Genomic DNA, 9912 nt, shown 5'->3' with positions numbered 1-9912 from the left:
GTATGTGAAATGCATGCTTAATTTGGTCCTGAAAATATATTTGGGCCATTGTCCTCCTGCATGGTGAAATTTTAAAGCATGTGCTCGCTTCTAAGACATTAAGGTTCACATGTACAGTTAAGAATGAATTCTGCTGCTCTTGTCAACAGTCATCAATAAAGACAGTTGGGACTCTTCCTGTGGAAGCAATACATGCCCCTAACAGTATATTTCATAGATGAGCATTTCAGCTTTGGATCATTTACTGACGGCAGTTTCCACTTTCCGGTGCCTTTGAACTTCACACTTTAACCTGACCTTTCTCTTGTTGTTTGCCCTTGCTTCTTAACAATATCCCAAATGTAATGTTTTGGCTATTTCTGGTGTATTCTGATTTTTCACTTTACTACCTGCAACTTCTTGCAACAAGAACAAAGCACAAGGTGCAACTGCAACATATAGAATTACCTTCTTGTTGACTTATTGTTAGCTATGAGCTAAGGAAACACCTGATTAGCCAATTAGCCTGATTAGCCTGATTATCTTATGGTATCCTAAAATGGGGATTATGCAATTCATATGTACTTCACCCTGCATAGATTTAAATACCCTGACATTCTGCACCTTTTTTTTTCAGATCCAACAGATCTTTATCTTTAAACTTGCTCCTCTCCAGCTTATAACTTGTAAGCCTACCCATAGTTCTCTAACCGAGGTCACAACCTTAGCCTCTAAGGCCTGTCAGAAGTGTATGTTGCATTGTGGTGTGGCCACAAACCCTAGGAGACATGAGAATAGCACGTCACTCTGTGGTTCAGTGGAACCTTGATGGGTATATAGTCACACCTGGAATTACTAAGCAAAATGGTCTTGTATTGATTTCTGATAGGCCGTCAACTCCGCTGCTTGACTGCACCTGTCCCCACCACCTTCCTGGGCACTGGGCCAATCTTTACTTAAAGCCTGGGGGATGAATATAGTCAAGCAGAGCCCAAAGCATTCAGTCACAATTCTTATTTGTCCTGGGATGTCCAGTTTAGCCTCACCAGACAGCTGACTCAGCTCAGAAAGAACATTTCATCAGCCCGACTGATCACTTCCATGGCCATCTTATCAGACTTTGACAGTCTTGTTGGAGAATGATGTCTGTTTTTTCATTTCCCACCAGGTTAGGAAGCTTGCCACGAGAGCCCTTGTGAATCCAGTGTCTTGTACACTCAATGAGAAGATCAATAGATTATTAGAGTGGAACTACCTGTAGTGAGTCTCCATTTTCCATTTTGTCAGACTGAATCCCAGCTAATGTTTTCCCATTTTATTTGCATTGGGTTAATATCTGTTTCACACATGATAAAGAGGTTGTTGCCAGGATGAACTCAAAGGTTTTATCAATAGGTTGTCATTTAATAACTTTGATTCACTGCCTGAAAGCCACATATGTGGGAACACATAAAAACAAACAAACAAATAAAGATTTTGACTGAATCTATGACTGTCTTATGACTGAATCTGAATTTGGGGAACAATTTATTATATATTATTTTTATTTTGCAGTGTTGCAAAGTTTACTTTTGTAATTTTTTATTATATACCTAATTGAAGTGTACAGTTAACATAAGCTTGTCAAAATAGCCCTGATCAGATTCAGAGGGCACACCAAACCAAATGCTAAACCAGCTGATAAGACTGACAAAGCGCAGATGGTGTTATTTATAACCCAAGTATCTACTTACTGTCCATCAAGACAGATAAAGGAAAAGGTCTGAGAGAGGGGATTAGACTAGGCCCATGCCAATCATATTCCAGTAAGATTCCTCAGTGCAGAAGATACTTTGTTAAGTACTTGTTAAAAGTGTTATTATGTAGGATGCCACAAGCATCTCCCTAGTGGCTGACCTCTTTAGAGGCAGAGAGAGAATGCGGGAGGAGAGTGGATAACATTATGTGCCACTTCAGACACTTTCATTAGTGTACATTAACTGTCCTTTCCAGAAGAGGTTTTGTATATATTACAATGACAACCAAAGTTATTATTAACGTGCCCACAGCAATATCAGACAGGCTTCTAACAGTTATCAGTACTAAAATGGGATACACAAGCAGATGCTGTGATGACTAAAGTAGGTGTAATTTTCTCTATAATTGTTTATTGAATGAGCAAAATGTGTTCAATACTTTAAAATAAAAAAAAAATTTTAATTGATGTTCTGTTCATTTCTTTGGGGTCTCAGTTGAATCTTTATGAATTTCTTGATGTTAAGTGTTTGATACATATGTTTTAAACTTTATTTTATAGTCCATTTAGTAAACTTTAGACTATATGCTGATATTAAAATGTACAGCTGTGGAATCTAAGACAAAGATTTAACATCATTTTTCCTTATCTATCGTGATTGCAGCCTTTCAGCATAAAGAATTTCTTTCTAAACATGCACAGGCGGTTGATCCTCAAAAGTAGACTAAACGAACATGGAGGATTTTTCAAACATAAGTGCTGACCAACCACCTGTGCTTTAATCAATCTCTACACGAGTCAAATGAATGAGAGATAAGCGCGAAACTGTATATATGCTCTCAGATAAGACTTAAGCCTTTGTAGAAATTACACAGTGGAACAAAAGGCTTCACTACTGATATTGAGTGCACAGCCTGGCCTTCTTACATGATTTTTCTCCACACTTTTCCTCGCTAATGTAATTGCTTCTATTTGTCTTCCCCTGATAGTGTTTTGATTTGTCATTCATCTGCATTCCAGGCCCAAAGCTGAGTCAGAGGACTTCAACTCTGCCATTTCTCATAATTCCATCAGTCATATATGACACTGAAACCACTTGCATGCCTCCCTCGCACTTATGTTCAGCCAGTTATACTAAATCTTTGCAATAGTGATTTTTAAAAATCTATTTTGATATAAAATGTCTCCTCCTGATGTTTGCCTGGAATTATTTATTTGTATTTTTAAATTTCCACTACTGAGTCTAACCACCTTTCATGTGCAGTACAGTGCTGAACAGAACACCTCACTAATAAAATGGAGACGAGGCAATCTCACACGGAGAATATTTTGTGTTTTGGTGTTGCAATTCTTCTACTTTTGAAAGACCACTGTAGCATTTAAACACTATATCTCTCAAATTTAGCTTAAGGAGAATGTAAGCTGAGCAATAGAAAATAAAAATCACATATTCAGTGCAACTCCAAACCTTTACACTGACTGGATGTTCAGCAAAACATATCCATAGATCTTTGTAACTAAAGGCCTTCACAGTCCCTGCCTCAACATTACCACTGTCACACTATGAGGCTTATAAGATGTTATGTTTCCCTTTCTCATTGTTACATGGCCAGTCCGCTACTCAGAGAGGGTTAAGAGGGAAAGCAGCCCTTAAAGTGTGTGCCGCTTAACCTTGACCCACGTCGCGCTCTTTTCAAAGTGTCTGTGTGTGTGACTGCAGCTGCCCCCTCGCCACTTCACAGAGTGTTTACATTCTAGCGAGAAGTCTTTATCTTCCCCCAGCCTGGGATCCCTCTCTGTGAGTTTACACAGTATGAGCGCGCGCGCGCGCGCACACACACACACACACACACACACACACACACACACAGAGCGAGTCTTGCTGTCTTTCGCTCTCTTTTCCCCTCTCTCTCTCAGGGGTACACACACTCACACACAGGGCCCAAAATGAGTCTCCCATAGAGATGGGAGAGAGGAAAGAAAGCTGTCATACCCTCATACATTTGCACTGGAGCCAAGGCCAAGATCCCTTTCTACAGCAAAGCACTTTGAGGCCAGACCTGTTTGTATACATGATACATGATACTCATGATACGATATATATTTAGTCTGCTAAAACAGTTTTAGGGTTAAAAAGTGTTTTCTCAAGTCTACAGCACAGTGCTATACTTTTCCACTACATCAAATATTTGTTTTTCTTCAGGTCTTTCAACCAGGCCCTATTCATGAACAAATTCCTGTTATGGGTTTGCTTAAACTAACTTTACTGATGCTTTAAATATCCATAGAGGCCAATTAATTGATTGAAAAGGATATTGATTTGGCATTAGTTTATCTGCTGATAACTTCTCTGCAGTCCCTTAGAGATAGTAAAACTAAAGAGAATTCTTTATATAAACTCCTTGTCACATCACATTTGGTGATAAATATTGTATATTGAACGTTGGAATGTTTGAATCTCAGCCTTGTCCAAATTGCTAAATGAGTCTTATCATCTGAACTGTAACAGCACTCTTATGAGCCAATCATGATTTGTGTGCACAGATTGTGAGGACGTGATTGGCAGGACCGAAATCTCTGTGTCACTGAGTAGTCCTGTGGACCTTCAGTGGTGTCATACAATCAGCATGTGACTGCCTGCACTACTCATCCATCATGATAGTGCTTCTGGTATGGATAGCAGAGATGGTGAGTCCTCTTCCCTATTTGTATCGTCACCACTCTGCAGTCTTGTTTATGTCAAGCAGACATGACAGGTTGGGTTGGTTAGGGTTGGTTAACCAAATTCAAACCTCAAAAAGCCCATGGTTTAGTAGCCCATAGGCAATTTGTACAAATTTAATTTAATTGTTTGAACATATACAAAGTATCTGTATGAAAGTAGAATGATTTCCACTCATACACAAATGGACCATCAATTTCGTGTACAGTTCATCTCAGCAGCTTTTTGTTTACATCAAAACAAAACGTGCAGCAAAGGAGAACTCTTCATGATACCTGGCAAAAAATGAATAATTCCTCTGTGGTGACCTGTGCTTTCCATTCTCTCATTGCCCATCACTATGACTGATGGCATCTGTTGTTCACGATGTGTGCATCAGAGGAGACAGACAAATACTCTGTCATCAGGACATGTGCGAGGGCCTCTTCACCGACCCGTCTGCTGCTGCTGCAGTTAATTGGAAATGCAAACTGAAAACACAGATTTCTCAAGCTAGGCAGAGGTTGACAAGCTGAATGAGAGATTATTCACTCACCCTGTAAGGCCTTTTGATAGTCCAGGCATATTTATTTAACGCCGGGCCGAGGGCTGGAGTGATGAAGGGCCCAGTTTGTTTGTAAGGCAAATGTGGTGCTGGACCACCAGCATGTAGAGAATAACAGTGCCCCTCCAAAGATACACATACACAGACTTAGGCCCAGAACTTCGAGGTGAGTATGTGCTCTCAGAGGTTGAGGACTGAGCTGTTACCAAAGCCAAACAATCTGTCACTGATGAAAGAAGACAAGTGGATGATGGGCCAGGGTCTTCCAGCAATGATGTCAGTGTGTGGCTGGAAATGATACTTCTTATCACAGTTCTCTGGAATCCCAAGACTGTTACTTATGACTCTCATATATTAGTATTTCCTTATTTCTTTGTTGTTGATAACCTACTAGCAGGTCACTTTTAACCATCTAGCAAATTTTTTTAATTGTAATATTTAAGTTTGATACTTGACATAATAGACATCATGCAGTTGGAAATTGATTATTTACTGAGTAAATAATATACTGCATATACTGCATATACTGCATATATACTTAATGTACTGCAGTAAATTGTAGATGTAATTATTTGCTTAAACATAACCAAATATCACTTATGTTTCAAACAAACCTGAAAACTGTTATTTTCTTAATAGTTTCTTGTGTATTTCTTAATAGTTCATTCTAAAACTATATTCAGGCATGTCCAAAACTCCAGATGAACATACAGTCCCCTATGTCTTAGTTTTGCATTCGTAGGTGACCTCTCTTTAGACCCACACACACCCATGCTATTCTTCATAAGCCTCAGCATGCACTTCCCCGGGCCCTTATCCACAGAGCACATGCACATGAGTTAAGTTGTGGTTCAAGACAGACAGACAGAAAGGCTGAAGCGATATTGAGTGTTGGCTTCCTACAAAGCTGCTTTCGGCTGAGGTGAGTCAAGATCAGCATTCCATTCGACAGTGGTAGGTTATGACTCCAGTCTGTAGCAGCAGGGGATTTTATTGATAATGTCAAATCACACATTGTCCACTTCCAAGGCTCCTTGCTCTCTTGTGTGGTGTGCTGAGGCAGGTGCTCTCAGGTTCAGACTGTCCAGAGGTTGGTGTTTCCACCAGACAGCAAGGGTTCTAGATCCCTGCATTTAGTGAGATCAATATCATTCAAATAGCAGCTGGATCAATACCAAGAGACAGGTCCATATCGACCTCTGACAAGCATAAATAGAGCATGCATATAGGACTGGTAAGCTTTGTGTTTTTAGATAATACTGTATGCGTTTACCTTTTCTGAGATCAAATGCTATTTCAAACTGGTGAAAGGACATGTGGATCCTAATGGTGGTTTAGTGTTAATATTAACAGCAATATAATGGAAGTCCTCCATGACACAGAAGCAGACATTCCAATGAGAAACAAAAAATTATCTGGTATTTGTCAATAGCTAAAGGACTTTACCATGAGATTTTGTACATCTATGGATCAGTGAGCAGTGTCTGGAAATATAGTTACTACTTTCTTAAATAAAGAGGATGGCCAAACGTGGGTAAATTGATCGTGAATCTCACCCTTTGTCAAGAGTTGTCATCAGTATTACTGGCTGTCTGACACCATACCAGATAACATTACATGGGTGTTTGTTGATTTTTTTAGATACAAATTTGTGGCATTTGCTGGGTGCATTCATTATAACCACATGAAATATTTGAGTAATCCATTATTTGGTAGTTAGTGTCATAAATGTGAAACACAGACTTGACTGAAGACCAATAATTAACTCCTCAAAGAACCTCTCTGTCACTAGGAATGGTGTCCTGTTGTGAACTGGCGAGATTCACTGACCTGTTGAGTTGGCTCTTAAGGCCCCTGGGGACATTGTGGGGGGCTCATTCACCAGGTAGTTTATTGATCCTCTGGGGTCCAGACACATGTTTCCTGTTGGGGTCTTTCAGTCCTCAGATCTTCTTCTCCATTCACTCAGTACCACCTTCCCAGCACAGACCATGGTCTATGCAGCATGCAAGACACACTCCAGGATGGAAAGCTCTGTTTACTCCTGTCCAGTCTTGACACACCTGCAGATTTTATATGACCACATCACTACTGCCTGATTTAACTAATGACCAATGATTTTGAATGACTCTGCCCTTATTCATTCTGCTCCACTTTGCTGTACCCAGCCAAAGCACGCTAAATCAGAGCAGACGCACACAAGTTCTTTCAAGTACATGGAATGGTCACCAGTGTATTTGTCAGATCTCAATATGTCTTATGTGTTTTTGATGTGATGATAACTACTGCGAAGAATGCCAGAAATCAGTGAGGCTATAAAAAATGGTTTACAGTTTGAATTATGCCCAAACTATTCTGTGCAGATAGTTGATTGATTCAGGCCGTTGCTTTAAAATGACCTGCAAATAATACTGTAAAACTCCACACTGAACAGAACTGCAGTATATGCTGCTGTAAACTATATACTACTATCAATCTACTATTAAGCTACAACATATGTACTATATAGTACTAAAATTATTTTAAAAACAGAAAAATAAGAATTCCAGAGAGTTTCCAGATAGATTCTCCAAGATTTTCCTCAACTTAAAACACACTGAACCATATTTAAAAAGAAAAAAAAAAAAAAAAAATACCACCTCCCCTCAAAGTTTTCTTCAGGTTCTAATAAACATTTTCACCTTTCTTACAACAGAATAAGCAGATTATGGTTTTGGTGAAGACTGCAAAGAGATCTTTGCTATGAACAGCTTGATGAATGAGAGATTTTAGTGTACATGTTTTTGTCTGAAGAAAACAGACCAGGCCTGCAGAAGTCAATTTATATGTAATTTAGCCCCCTCAAAGTGTCCCAACTGTACCTTTATAAGAATGCGTGATAAGAGAATAGAGAGTGAGAGTGATGCTGTCAACAAATAATGAGAAAGACAGAGTCTGAAATGACGCAGACCCTCTACGTAATACCCACCCACCCTCCAAATAAGTAAGGAACCTCAATGTTTTCCATATGGAGAACAAATGCAGGTGAAAGAACTAGCTGGGTGTACCAGAGCACCCCATGGGGCTTTTACCTTGTTCCACAGATGGCCTGTAGGTGGAGAGAATGGGGTGCCTTATCTGTCCTAATGATTAGACAGCTGGAAGCCATTTTCCAGGCCTAGAGCTAGATTAAGCTTTGAAACCTTCACTGGTCCATCCAGCCATCTCATGACAAGGACGGATGAAGGCGCTCTGACATACATTAAAATCTGATATGACTGCATTTTAAATCAATGCCATCATTTCACCACATGATTCTGCTTGGACCTCATGAATCACATTATGCGAAACTCAATGATGAAATGAATTTTTGATTAGTGCTGAATGTTGGTGCACTGTGATTGCTTAAGTTATGATGAAAGCTGATAAACAAGTTATTAACTTGAATTAATCGTATTAATCATATTAACTTGAATTAAACTCATTAGTTATGTGGCTATGTTACATTTTCTTTGTTAAAAGCAAGCGTCTCCTTATTCACTCTGGCTGATTGTGAATATTGGACACAGTGAGTCTTTCTGATTTTATCAAGTGTCTTGATGCAACTTTTCTTCTTACATATATTTGCAGGTTTATTTATTGGCACTGCTGCCTTCACCATTTCCACCAATCTAAACATATCCATCAAGTAGAAAATGTTATTTTCTTTTAGCTTAGACAGCTCTTGCATGCCTAAGCAGAGCAACTCTCTCTGTTTCTCACCCTCTCAACACCCCAGTTCCTGCAGCTCCAGACCTGGCCTGGGTGCTGAAAGACCAGATATAGGGATTGGTGGAGCGCCCCCATTCCCATCTCAGCGCTGTCCAGTGCTCTGTGCTGTGCAGCACATCAGCTGCCTGATGCATGTCTCTGCTGATATGCTGAACATCTTTACAGGAACCAGAAAACATGCTGTCTGATGGAAGCTTGGCCTAATTTGGCGTTCCTTGGTCTCGCATGGTCCTGCATGGAATAAATGCTGGTGAGACTTTTCTCCATTTTCTACTTACCTGAGCTTTTTTGCAAGCTTTCCAGATTGGACATAGTTTTAGTATTCACATTTAGTTCATTGTCACATTTTAGACATTTATGTAAATACATTATGCATGTAATCATGGAAGCCAAGTTAGTAAGCTTGACTCTTATATTGTTTGACTCTGGGCTGTTGGGTTGCTCATACCTCGTGCCTGCTTCCACACAGCTCTGTCTGATATGTTCTTGTGAGGGCCTGGAGCTGTCTGCAACTGTGTTGTGTTTCTATGGCTGGGCCTTTGACTGCTACAGTTTGCCCCAAACAAAGCTTTTATAAAGCAGCTGTGTGACTCCTTCAGCAGATAGATTTGTCTCTTGGACTCTTCCTTTTTGAACTAGTCATCCATCAAGGGCTGTCTGCATTTCGGTATATCTTAATAAAGTAATCCCCCTCTCTTTTTTTCTCTCTCCTTTGGAATGCTCTTGTTCTTTCTGTTCCTCTTTGCTCATTCAGGGCACCCCAGCAGTGATTTGTTTTCTTTGCAGATTCTGGGCTGAGAAGGGCCATGGCTTGTCATTACTCCAAGTTGACTCTGTATCTCTTTTAAAAATCTTCAGTTTGCTTGCCGAATGATATCTTGTGAGTTATAGATTATCTTATGGCCCAGCCAAAAGAAATACATGGTATAATATTTGCATAAATAGGGGGATCATTCCTATACAGTATGGATGCAATTGTTACCACAAAACGTACAAGCCAAAAGGAAGCTTCACTGAGATTCCATTAGAAACACTGAGAGCTTCAATTATGCCAATTTACTAATTTATGTACATTTTTGTATGCCCACTACAATTTACTGTTACATTCCAATTGGCTGATGTTTTTGTTGTTTTTATCTGGATTACCTCAGAGTCCATGTATGTATTATTAATAATGCTAAC

Source organism: Electrophorus electricus, chromosome 8, assembly GCF_041902795.1.
Source record: "Electrophorus electricus isolate QZ-2024a chromosome 8, ASM4190279v1, whole genome shotgun sequence".
Lineage (NCBI taxonomy): Eukaryota > Metazoa > Chordata > Actinopteri > Gymnotiformes > Gymnotidae > Electrophorus > Electrophorus electricus.
Note: the sequence above shows the minus strand (reverse complement) of the source record.